This window comes from Cariama cristata, unplaced genomic scaffold, assembly GCF_000690535.1.
Source record: "Cariama cristata isolate BGI_N322 unplaced genomic scaffold, ASM69053v1 scaffold8130, whole genome shotgun sequence".
NCBI classification, from domain to species: Eukaryota; Metazoa; Chordata; class Aves; order Cariamiformes; family Cariamidae; genus Cariama; species Cariama cristata.
This window is the reverse complement of record NW_009596360.1, coordinates 22793-36345: the sequence shown is the minus strand read 5'-3', so window position 1 is coordinate 36345 and position 13553 is coordinate 22793. Positions and strand designations below refer to the sequence as shown.

The following is a 13553-nucleotide window of genomic DNA, read 5'->3' as shown; positions in this document are numbered from 1 at the left end:
TCTGCAAAATAAAACATCCTCTGTCTCAGAATGGTATGCTTGCTTTGTTGCTATAGAGTATATCTGCATTCATATGCCATGCCAGATCTTTCACCATTGCCCCATCAATAGAACAGTAGAAGGAAGATGTGCTTCTGTGAGAGCCTTGTTATGTAAGAACAGGGTGGATTATTCAGAAATATCATCCGGCCTCCTTTCCCAGAGGTTCCCTGGTCAGAATTCAGGGCTACCAGATATACCTTGAACAAGTTAGTGGTGTGACAATAGACAACTCTGAAGGGGCTGCATTATCAGCTGGAGGACCTGAAAGGGTTTAGTGATTTTAACTTGGGTCACACCTGAACACCATTTTAGAGGGAGGAGAGGGAAGAAAAAGAAGTTGATCTCTAGGGATGTGAGCATGGGCAGAGCCCCAGTTCCTTTCACCCTGGAGTCTTCTGTCTTGTCGTCTTTTTTTTTTTTTCTTCCTCTTGTTTTCCACACTGTAGCTTCCATGTGTCTAGACAGTGGAATGTAAAGACACTTCAGAGGCCAGTGTTCCTTCCACTCTATAGTTCCACCATTGCAGCAGGTAGTGAGTGACGCCTGTTGTCATATTTGCGGTCTTTCAGATTACTCAGAGCCTAGTGAAAGTCTACCTTAGCACTTGGGTACAATGCTAGCCATCTTTGACTTTTACATTTTAGAATGGTTTGTTACAGTATATGTCAAATGGAGGAAGAGGAAAAGCAGAGAGGCCAAAGAAGGAGGTATGTAAAGTTATTTAATAAAGCTACATTGATAGGTGATATAAAATAAAAAAATCAAGTAAAAGCTAAACTTTCCTTCTTAACTGCACTGTCCTCCCTTCCCAGGCTTCCCAAGTAGCTGCCCTGTTTCACCATTGAACTTCTTTGTCAGTTTTCCAGAGCATGTGCAGCACTAGATAGCTCAATAGCATTATTACTTTGCTCTTTGTTGTATGTAAGTTATAGGTTGTCTATTCTGCCTAGTCACTGGTGGGTCACATCTTTGAATAGTCCATCAAACATGCCTAACTGCACTAACAGTGCTTTAAAAGAGAGCATATTCCAAAGACATATCTGGGCACTGAAATTTCTCTTCTGTTACAAGAACGATACAATGATAATGCCTGGGCTAAATTTACTAGCATTTGCTGTGTTATTGTTCTCCTACACATTTTTGTTCTGTTACTGATCTGCACAGAAACTCCATAGTGAAAAGTTCTGCTAAGAAACCAGACCCTTAAAAAACAGATTTGCATGGGGATAATTTTCTTCTTCAATAGCTGGAGATAACCTTGCCCAGTCTGCTTGTGGCTTCAGCTTGCTATTTTTATACAAATTCTTTTTGGTGTCAGCTCAACTAAATTGACAATTATCCTGGAGAGGTGAGGCTAATTGTCCTAATTAATACAAGTGGGCCCAGGTGGGGATAGTTAGAGCTTGAGACCAATCAGGTGGTATGGGCAAAAAGCCCTCGGACATTTGAGAGCTAGTACCGTCATGGAGAAGGTGGTGGTACCTAAGATTGTGATGCTCTTGTGGTAAGTTTTATTTCTTTGATGATTGCTTGGATTGTTGTTTAATGTATGGATTTTCATGTATTAGAGGTGGTGTGTGTGGGAGGGGGGTTACATTAAAGAAAAAGCTTCCTTTCAAAGAAAAAGCATTGTCTGGTTACTCTAGCCTTGTAGCTTTTGTTGATCCTGAAAGAGGCAGTAGTGTATTTCTTACTGTATCAGGATGTACTAGATTCACCTAGCAGCTGGGGATGTATGGATTAGCCATCAAGTGAAGAAGTACTTACAAGGGAGAGTGCAGAATTGTGTTCTTTCTGTTATGCTGTAGCTCTAAAATGAAAGCTATGTTAATACTAACAAGGTGTATGAAGGGAAATTTTGTTTAACAGGAATTTTTCATGGAAATGGTTAAAGCAAACTTGGAAATCTTTGAAAGTGTAGTTTTTGTGTAGGGGATGGCAGAATATTATGCTCTTCTAACAAGTATCTATCATCTCATTGTTATTTACTCTGCTCCTTGATCATCCTTCTCCATTTCTGAACTACCTTTATGTCGGTAGCTGTCATTGAAGACTTCCACTTGCTCTCTTGCATCTGACAAAGATTCTAAACAGGGCGGATTCTGGTTGTTGACTTTGAGAGTAGATTTTAGCCCAATTTACATAGATAAGATTTGGCGTGCTATCCTATCCCAAGTGTCTGTTCAGTGAAAAACGTGCCGTTCTCTGTGCCTCCTATCGTTCTCTTTGCCAGCAACCTGGCAAGCAAAACTCTTTTCAAGTCCTGACCTGGCTGATGGCTATTTGATGGCATAGAAAAAGAGGAAATAAATAGCAGTTACAGTACTCCAAAAAACATTAATTGGATAAGGATTTAGAACATCCTGCTGTTCACTATCACCTTCAACAATCCCATTGAACTGTACTTCTAACCACCATGCCTTTTCTATACCCGTGGGGTAAAGGCTACAATCTTCATTTTTGTCTTTAGGGAAAAGGACTTTCCCAAGCCTGGCAATAACACTGTTAAAAGATATGGCAATAGGTCAGCCAGTGCCTGCTATCGTCCTGTAGCCACAAGACAATTTGTCTTTCCCTTCATAGCAATCTGGCTGCAGTACTGTTGTGTGTAACCCATGCTGATGCTAAAAGCAGTATGAATTGTACACATCTTGAACATCACTTTCACTGTCTTAAAAAATGAAGAGGTTTTTTTCTTTTTCCCCTTCCTTTGAAGTTTTAAAGCAGAACTTGCTGGTGACCCACTTTTGCTAACAGTTCTCTTAACTAACCCCTGTACTCGCTTATACTTTTTTTTTTTCCTTCTTCCACCCACTGTCTGTCTAGCCTGGTTTAAAATTTTTATATATGTACTTTTAAAAAATTGATTAGTTGGAGAGCTGCCCGTTCTTCTGCGCTGTATAATAAGGATTTAAAAACTGCACACTGAATTCTGTATAGTGTAATTAAAACTGACCCAGATTTGGACCTGAGAACACCAGGACTTAGCCAAACTTGCCATGAGCTGAGTTCTGATGGCAGATGGGAGCTAATGAGGACACGCTACACTCCAGAATTTCCCAGCTGCTTGGCCCCTTTTTGTACAAACAAGGTTTGGAGTGAAGTCCCAATCCCAAGAGCATGTTCAAGCAAATGTACTGCACCCAGTGTTTTGGGAAACAAGGCAGTGCTGTCAGGCTGCTTCAGGAAATTTTTGAGGCCTTATTTCCAAAGGGGTTTTACTGTATATCCTGGTGTCATGCATATGCTGTCTCCCAGCTTCCATCTTATCTTAGGCTGAGGGTGATCATATGCCTCAGATCCTGTCTGAATATTCTCCTGCAGTTTCAGTTGGGGGACTTCCACCTTAATTTAATGGAGTGTTAAAATCACAAAGTACTGGGTCTCCCTTTGACCTGTGGTTCCCTTCAGTGGATTCCATGTCCTGGGACTATTCAGGCAGATGTAATTGAATCAGTTTGAAGCAGCTGTAGCTGGCATGTGGTCTCTCAGATTGCTAGCACCTGCTTGGTTGTTGGGTTTTTTTGTTTGTAACTCACTAGAGTGAAAATAGTGCCAAAACCAGCATTGGTCTTGGAGTTGATAAAGCACTCCAGATCCTATATCCCTTTCCCCTTCTAGCCTAGCCACCTCATTACTGGTGCCTGCAATAATGTTGGTAGTGAGCAGAAACAGGTTTATGCTTCTTGTCCAACTGCCTCCCTCCCATTCAAGCCAGTGCCCTGCCAATACTGATTCTCTTCTTCATAAGCAGTAAGACTTAATTGTGCTCAGGTGTGCAGAGTGTCTGTGCCCTCCTTAGAAAATTGGGCAGCCCATGGATTGCTGTATCTGGTGGATGCACCAAATTTATCTACTGCTCTAACAGTCTTAATTGCTGGCACAGCAAAGTTACTGTTCCTGTCTAACAAACGACCAAGCAGTCCTCGGATGTTGCGTTCAATACTTCAGCTCCCTTTGTCTGGTGTAGCATCTGGTTACTGTGTTCCTCCTACAGTCTAAGCTTTAATAGGGGAAGATTTCAGAAGGGACTGTGAGTCACTTGGTTGCCTCCCTGTATCATGTGATTTATCGTAATCAAAGTTCAAATTAAACACAACAGTGTGCTTGGCCAAATACAGTAACAACACACAGTGGTGTGGTTTTCAATGTGATATTACAAGACGGCATATTGAAACATTAATTTTTTTAATGTATCCCTCCGCTGACTTCCCCTTTTTGTGCGTAAACTTTATGTGCCTCCCTTTTTTTTCCCCTCCCTGCCCCAAAGACAAAGGCTGTATCTGGATTCTTAATTCCAGCCATTTTTATCTTCAGTGTTTGCCCCACACCTCACTTCTTGCTCTTTTCTTTTGCTACTTTAGTTTCTGTTTCACAGACCACAGTTTTTGACTTTGTCTTAAAAGATGCCACTCCACTGTGGGATCGTGATAGTGAGGAAGAGAGTATTTCCTGACACGAGTAATTATGATCTGTGTGGTGTGTTTTGGTTTTTCTATTTTCCTTTGGCAATAAATATTTGGGTAGGCTTCTGTATTGTAGAAATTCTTGTATTAGCCTATTCCAGTGCCTTTTTTTTCCCTGTCTTTCCCCTCATTTGTTGAGTGTTACTCCATATTTCTAGGGCTGAGGGGCCCTTGTCCTCAGCCGATGTACAAGGACTCACTTGCCTCCTGCAGAAGCTTTAAAATCTGCTGTTGTAGGTAATTGAAAGTTAGTTCCACAAAGTGTTCCAGGTGGTTTCAAAGCTGTTTCTTTCTCTCCTTTTAATCTATGTCTCTTATTTATATCGCATATAAAAAGATTATGTGATTTGCCTGTAGATATTTGTGATGCAGGCGAAGTCTCTCCTCCTGTGGAATATTCTGTTGCTTCTCAAGCCAACGTGCCAGTCTACAGCTCTCCGCATTTTGTTAGGCTCGGACTTTATCGCTCTCTACAACTACCTGAAAGGAGGTTGTAGCCAGGTGAGGGTCGGCCTCTTCTCCCAGGCAACCAGTGGCAGGACAAGAGGGCATAGTCTGGAACTGTGCCAGGGGAGGTTCAAGTTAGACATTAGGAGGCATTTCTTCACAGAAGGGGTCATTAGGCATTGGAATGGGCTGCCCAGGGAGGTGGTGGAGTCACCATCCCTGGAGATCTTTAAGAAAAGACTGGACATAGCACTTAGTGCCATGGTCTAGTTGACATGGTGGTGTTAGGGCAAAGGTTGGACTCAATGATCCCAGAGGTCTCTTCCAACCTCATTGATTCTGTAGAGGGTGTTGTTGAAGACAACTTCTCTAGGGTCCAAAATACACTTTTGATTCAGTGGAAGTGAAATGCCAGTTGAAATTTATAGAATGAATTGTTTCTGCTTTTTCAAGGAGAGCAGTTTAGAGGAGATGCTTCCCTTTATTTGTTTTTACAGTACAGAGGACTACTATTTTTACCTTTAAGTTGCATTAAGTGTGCTTAGATGCAAATAATACAAGGTAGTTTATCAGGGTGTGTGTGAAGGTGATGCAACTGAATGTTTTTATAGTTGTCTAATGGAAATAAAGGAAAAAAACCCTGGAATTCCAATCAAGCTAGAATTGTTTTTACTAACCCGGTAAGGTGATGTCACTGCTTGATTTTTCTCTTGTCCTGTTGTGATTTGTAGTGTTTTGTTTGTTTGTGGGCTTGTTTTGTTTTCTTTCCATCCATGCATCTGCTTTTCCTACTGCTTTCTGGTTAGTCTCTCAAAATGTCTACCAATAAAAACATCCATTTGTAATGATAGCATTTGCAGCTCTTTGTAGTCTGGAAGTGCTGCAGCTACAGATATCATCTGCTGAATAAAATGTCAGCCACCAGTTCTGAGAGGGGAAGTTACTAAGGCTTAAATTAAGAAATGGCTAAGGACTGTGGCTCTCAATTTTTAGGGATATTGTTGTAAAGTGTTTTCACTATAAGCAGCAACACTTGTGAATTAAATAATGGAGAATAAATGTGGAATATTTATCTTTTTCAGATGTTTTGGGTATCTGGCATTCTTGTTGATATCAGTAGGAATATGGAAGGGGAAACTGTTCTTGAGACCATGGTGAATATAGCACCCATGGATATCTAAATAAAGAGCAATAGCACAGCAGAAAGTGTTGTTTGTATGCAAAAATACTTGTTATTGATGGTGGTGGGGAACAAGTGAAGATTGAATATACAAGTATCTACCTAAGGACTTCTTGGTGCCACTTGTAGCCAGCCAGAACAAGAAAGCATCTGCCACTCTTATGGTTGTCTTGAAAATAAATATAGTTTTAGGTCAGCAGCAACTGCTAGACAACATCTTTTATTCCTAGAATGCCTTTTTTTTTTCCTTGTACTAAAGTTTACTTTAGAAATGTAGGTGCTAAGTAATTGTGAGTTCTACACTAAGTACAAGAGGTAGTAGAAAACCAAGAGGATTTATGTTCTTAAGAAATCTGTGTGGAGTAAGTGAAGAGAAAAATATATAGATAGTCTTTTCAGTCTGCTAACATCCTGACTATGTGAGTTGTGAATTAAGTAGTGTTTATAGTGCTGAACCATCCTTTTTATACATTTAACTTTAAGGTATCAGTTTAGAGACTGTACATCTTTTACTTGGATACAGTTAACTGATCAATTTTATGTGAAGTATGCTGACTTTTTGTGTGTGCGTGGAGTAGAGCACTTTCCAAACGAAGATACATTAGTGACTGGCACAGGAGGGTGACAGATAGGACAACAAAAGAAGTTAATAAATTGATAATGAAGTGGGATTATAGAGGATTGAGCATGGGTATTGGAAGCATTTCAGACATGGTTTTTAATCACTACCACTCTGCTCTGATTCTGTCTAGTGGCTTTTTAGTGGCACCACCCTGAAAGGTATTGTTGGGTATTTGGAAAAAGACCACTTGTCTTGTCACTTATTGACAAGCATGTCTGCGTCCTTGATGGAGACCAAGAGGTTAAATGAATGATAGAAATGAGATTCTTCTGTTTGCCATGCAGTTGGTCTCTCTAGAAGAGCCTTTAAATTAGTTGACAAAAATATTTGGGAAACTTGCAGTACTGTGTCTGATCTATGAGCAAAGCTTTTGTCTTCTGGGCTTTCCATTCCATCACTGAATTCATAAATGTACAAACTCAAGAAGTCAGTGACTAATTTAACACTAAAGTGAATATGAAAGATACCGTATTGTGCTTATAACTGACAAATAAAACTGTGTAAGGGAATCAAACTAATACAAAGTACAGAGGAGGAGATGCTAAGAAAAAGGGAATCAGCTCTTAATTTCAGAGCATTTTCAAGAAAAAAAAAATCTCAGCTCAGTTCTTTCCATTATGTCAGCCAAGCAATTTCTTGAAAGAAGTGTGTGTTGTCTTGTGCAGTGCACGTAACTCCCAGCCGCTTCCTTAAGCTTCGGTTTTCGCTTTTCCCAAAATTCCATGCTCAACAACTGGACAGAAGGCTACGCTGAATTAAACTTTATTGTTCTGGTGTTCTCCATCCATTTGCAGTGCACATAATCAGGAATTCAGCTATGTCCCAAGAAACCTGTTTAACCTAATGAGAGCAAATGGCTATGGGTGTTCCTTACTCGGGACAGCAGTGCCAGCATTTCTGCTTAATTGGGACATATTTGGCTGGTTCCAGTGCTTCAAGTGGTTTTTAAACAGGTGTTTAATGGGTGTGGAATTCTGAACTCTGCCCTTTTGATACAGAAGTTGCCAAATAAAGATGAACGAAAATACAAAGATCTAGTGCAGAATAAATAATTTTATTTTTGTGTATTTATTCAGCATAATTTTTACTTTTAAGTTGCGGGTGGGTGGGGAGGTATTTCTTCTCGTAATTGAGAAAGTCCATTAAATAGAACAACAGGATGTCTAACAGGGTGTCCTAATTAAAATTACCCTGTAATTTGAACAAAACATTCATTTTTATGTAGCTAAGGTTGACCTAAAACCCATCTAAATCAGGAAAAATTATGATACACATTTTTTTCTGCTGAAAATGAAACTTAGAGTTCTGCCAACAAACAGCACGATTCTGTTATTAAACAGTATTCAAGAGTAAGAATTTTCTCTTCAGTGTTTAAAAAAAATAATGTTTTGAGAAAATTTAAAATAGATTTCTCCCCTACCTCCACCCTTTGATAGTATTCATTCATGGTTGCATTTCTGTGGTATTTTGAAAGCAGAGACGATTTTGTTCTGTGCATACTCTAAGCCCATCTGAAGCCTTTGGTCGTGGCTAGTGTACTGGTGAACTAATAAGCAACTGAGATAGCAGCTGCTTAGCAGGACTGATTGGCTCGGGCTTGACTTTGCTATCTGCAACTACACAGTTTCTGACTGGCTTGGAGTGCAAGCCGGGTAATTTTGTTATCTTGGGGAGTGTGGGCCTGCATACATAATCTAGGCTGTATACACAACTGGATAGATTTTACTTTTGTATGTAAAAATGACCTGCTCGTGCTCTAGCTGTCATGGTTGAAAATGCTGCTGAGGCAAATTGTATTTAACATAATTTATCAAATCAAAGTGAATGTTTGAAAGAATTTACTAGCTTCAGAAATATTGTTTGTATTTAAAAGGGAATTCTCAGCATCTTTAGCTTGACAGAACCGCACAAGCTGCAACTTGTAGATGTTGCTTCCCAGACACAAGGTGGTGGAATTTTATTTGTTTCTGCCCACTTTCTGGGCAGGTTGGGAATGGGGAGAATTTTCAAAAGCACTCGAAGCTGGCCTGAAGGTGCTGCTGGTGGATTCAACTTGAATTACTTCACCATGATTTGAGTGGAAAGAGAATCCCTCCCTTGTTCCTTTGGTTAATCCCACCCATAACATCTAATACAAAATGTAATGAGACAGTGATGTACAAAAAGTGGAACTTCATAAAGCACAAGATTTAATTAGGTGCAAGAGGAGCTACCTTCCACTGAATTATTCTTCTGCTTACACCAACTTTTACGTTTTCATATCTCAGCTTCAATGGAGTATATAACAACAAAAGAAAAGAAAGGGAAAAGTCTGATGAACAGTTTGCTTAACCTACTTTTAGCTCCAAGAGGAATTGTTAAAGTGAAGATAAAATTTGTGGCTGGTGTTGTGGCAATACGCTTTTAAACCAATCAAGAGCACTTGAATAGAAAGTATTGAAATACTGGCATCATTTAAAATTCTTAGATTCTCCTCATCGTTTTAAAGACTGTCAAAACTGATGTAGGCACCTGTTGTAACCTGGAAAACATAAAATTAATTTAATCAAACAACTGTGATGATGAGCCAATGAGCTGCTATTAATATCTAATTACGACAGTATATTTACCAGAGTATTTTATATGTGTATGTATATATATGTTAGTGTGTAGGTACATATGTATGCGTGTTTTGCAATGGACAGTTGTTTTATAGAGAAAAGTGTTCCGTGACACCACAGCAAGAATATATGCACGAGTGGGTTATACTGATAATATAGTACTACTACTAATGGCTGTATTAAAGGCAGTTGAAGGAAAACGGGAGTCTCCTGTTTGGGAAACCAGCCAAGCCTATTGTATAGGGATCATATAACTTGAACATGTATAGATTTGTGTAATGACCTGTGCAGTTCCCCTTTGTTGCTAGAATAACTGTAACCATCTTTAGAGCATATAGAAGACTGGAACGAAAACAAGTAGTTGTGCGGATGCCATTGCTTCAGAATCGTGTATGCTGTTATGTAGTGCTACATACGAAAGCGTTATTTCATTGTTGTTGAAGGAAAAAAGCCACCGGTCCTTATGTCTGATCTGGTATTCTGCCCTTGAGGCCTGGTTGTAACTCGGGTATAAAAATTTTGACTGCAATACTGAAAAGGCAGGTAGTGGTTGTTGAGCTGACGAAAATGGATGAAGATCAGGTGTCCGCACTGATTCTTCTAGTTCTGTCAGTTACTGTAATTTCCAAAGATGACGAATCATCTGTAGATGCTAACTGGCTAGTGAAGCTGTTCCTTAGTGACTCCTTCTGCCGAAGAAATTGTAAATGATGGTGTTGGGTGATTCCTTACTGCCAAAGGATCTCTCTCATAGGGTTTAAAATGTTCCAATTTTTGTTTACCCCTAGAGCAGGCAAGCTAAAGGAAGAGATTTGGATTGTAGTGTCTTCTGTATTCAGCTGAAATCCAGATACACATCCCACAACCTCCTGCACAACTGTTTGAGCAGAGTGACTTTAGAAATGCTCATGGTCAGAAGGCTTAGTTTCTAGTCAGGATGGAACTGATGCTTGTGCTCCAGGAAAGTAGCAAAAGAGGTGCTTAGTAGTGTAACTGTAGAAATGTGAAAGAAAATTCCTGGTCTTTATTTCCAGATGTGTTTTCTCAAGTTCTTGAAAGATTTTTTTCAGGAGCTTCTGGATGTTCTGGTAACAGTGGTTCTTAATCATGCACTTTATCGTTTGCCTTTGGCAAGAAAGCTCAGTTCTTTCCTTTTGAATGTGAGACCTTGCCTTATTGCCTCAGGGAAGCATTACTGTAATGCGTGTCACTTGAGGCTAATTCTACCTGCCACTTGGAAATTGCCCCTGGTGCAGATTGTAGCACTGCACCATTATCTGAAGCTATTTTTCATCAGAAGCGGACTGCATCTGTTCTACATGATCTACATAGCTCACCAGTTTTTTTTAGGTTAACATGTGAGGTGGGGGCTTTTTTACCTATAAAGACATGATTGGTTTGGCTTCCAGCTATGTGATAAGACCCTCTCTTCCATGTCATACCGAAGCAGCCCTGGACATGATGTAGGTCCACAGCAGCTTAAACTGATTGATGCTGATGCCACTCTGTTGCTGTTTCTCTGCTTGTAGAGTTCTACTGCCTCTTAGCTCTAACCTCCAAGTTTCATGCCTGGATGTTGAGCTGTGACTGGGGGTTGATGTGGCTGAAAACACATGGAAAAGAAATTCTCATGCAGGTGAAAGCTCCCTGAACCAGACATGGCTCAAGGATAGACTTTGGGTCATGTGGCAAGGAGAGAAAAGAGGTGAGGGAAGGGTGGGATTGTGACAGCTCCACTTAAAATCGGCTTTCATTGTAGTGCAGCCACACTCTTAAGCTTCCTGAAATGATAACCTGGTGGTTTCAGCAAGATACAGCTGTGAGCATAGGATATGATAGTTAAAGGAACCATGGCTTTGGAATTTACTTTCTCCACTCTTTTCTAAAACCCGCATTTTGGTACGCATCAGAAACTCTGAAGATTGCACACCTCAACCTTTCCATCCTTGACAAGGGAAAATGATATGAAGGCTGGATTAATTTCTTCTATGAGGTTTGGCTGCTATATGTCATTAGAAGCAGATAAGGTGGGGGGAAAAAACCACATTTTTGTAAACAGTAGGGAATTTTGCCCTTTGAAAAAGAGCTAAAGCTTCATTAACATTTCAGCCAGCTTTAAATTAAAACTTGTATTTGAAAATAATCGATAATGTATTTTGAGTGCCAGTGAGGGACATCAGGACAGTATCAGCACAAGTTTCTTCTATGTACAGCTTGTGATGTGTATCTTGTATCTTTAGTCACAGCGTTACTGTGCCACGTGCTGGTGTGAGAATGCCCATCAAATTAACACTTGGCCTTCTGCTGATCATATAAAGCCGGTGTACCACATACCATGGGGCTGGCTGGGGTAAACTGAACGGAGCAGATGACTGCTGGATCCTAAATATTACACCTGCTTTGTACGCAAGCTGGCTTGGCCTAACACTTTTTACCATGAGTAGTCCCATTCCATTAGGTTGCAGTAGGTCTGCTTACACCAGAAAAGGTTTCACTTGTTATGTTTCTGTAGGGCAGGCCCTTATAATATGCTGCCAGAGTGACTGGGTATTCTTTCCCCTGACCCTGTGCTGCTGAATGTTGGTACTTTTCTGCCCTACAAGTCGTTGAGTATGATGCTGGGAAGGGGAGAGTTCAGAAGTGAAGTTAGCAGCTCTGCTATGCAGGCAGTAACAAATGGCAGACCATCCTATTTTGCTGGGCTTCGCATGTTTGAGGGGACGTGGGGATGTGCAGCATGCAGCCTGAAATCGTGCTTTTCTTTTTCCTGCAAGATTTTTGTGTCGAGTCCACATGGATTAGATTTGTAGCTGTCCTCTGCAATTGGTGCTCCCACTGCAAAGCCTTTGGAGAAAAACCCTTTGCTGATGTATCGTGCTTTTGGTAGAGCCTGTGTTGGAGTTGCTGCCAACTGTTTCTAAAGGTTTTTGCTTCATGTGAGATCTCAAAGATCCTTTTCTCCTCTTCTTTTAGGGAACTAGAGGGCTTGACACATCCTTTATATCCTGCATTTATTCTGACCACAGTCCCTCCTTGTTCTCACAAGCGGAGCTCAGCCCTGCTTCCCTTCCTGTTGATTCCCAGTCAGCTACATGGTAAGTTTTCATTATCTCTAGACTTGTTGCCACAAGGTAAAATTCTGGCAGACTCTCTCTAAAATCCATTAGCACTGGGCATTGAGGGCAGAGTACTTCATGCCCATCAAAGATCGTTCAGTTGTATTCCAGGCTGACTGCAAGGAAGGGAAGATAGTATTGAATTAGCATTGGAGCTGAACTTCAGCATAGATTGTTATAGGAATAAAATATGAAGTAAAATATGTGACAGAATTAAATCCATCAGTTCTAATAAAGGAAACAGAAGAAAGCAAAGAAATATTGGACCCTTAAATCCCATTAACCAGGCCAGAGAGAGAGTGTGTTAAAAGGGAGCTGCACTGTATCTTTTTTCATTGTTTGATGAAATAATCTTTTTCACCCTTTAAGTGGTGTGTTTAAAAATCCTGGTATTTCTGAAACAAAGAGAATACACAGCCACCGAGCTAGCTGGTTTTTATACCTTCCTTTTCTGAGTATTGTCCTTCAGTACAATACAGAGCCATTTCTTTGTTCTCACAAGCTAGCAGTTAAATTGTATGTAAATGTATGCAAATTAGATGCTGTCTAATAAAGAGAGTCATTAGATGGAAGAAATATTTAGTTTAGGGGGAAAAAAAAGAAAAGAAAGCAGGTGTATTTTGCAATAGAAAAATGTAAGATTGCACAAGCCCCTCAAACTTTGGGTGAGGGCTTTTTATAAAGCCATTAAAATATTTTCTGAAAGACTTGCCCTACTCTTGGTCCTTTTTTCTGCACTTTTTTAATGTATATTTATGTATGCTTCTGTAATCTTTTCTTAAAACTCACACTGGCTATGCTATATATACTTGAACATACATGTAAATATTGTATTCATAAATATTTCTTTAAATCATATAGCTATGAATTTACACACATGTACATTGTATTAGGGTGTGTTTTTTGCTTACTGAGTAAATACAGGTGGAATCCATGTAGTAGATTTTATTTTCATGGATTGATTTATTCATCATATGCTCTGACTGGATACCTTCTCACTAAATCGTCTTCCTCCATTTTATCACACACACCACCCCCCTCAACAATTTTAAAGCTTTTTTTTTTCTTCCCATTTTATTT

The 13553-nt window shown here is 39.9% G+C and overlaps 1 long non-coding RNA gene across 1 annotated transcript in view; it reads left to right on the top strand.

The window, feature by feature from the left end:
- The window catches only part of LOC104165918, a 97893-nt gene extending 85441 nt beyond the window's left edge, over positions 1-12452 (top strand). The window contains exon 3 of the long non-coding RNA XR_696485.1: positions 12331-12452. This is a non-coding gene — a long non-coding RNA (uncharacterized LOC104165918). The remainder of the gene's footprint in view (positions 1-12330) is intronic.
- Positions 12453-13553: the final 1101 nt, after the last annotated feature.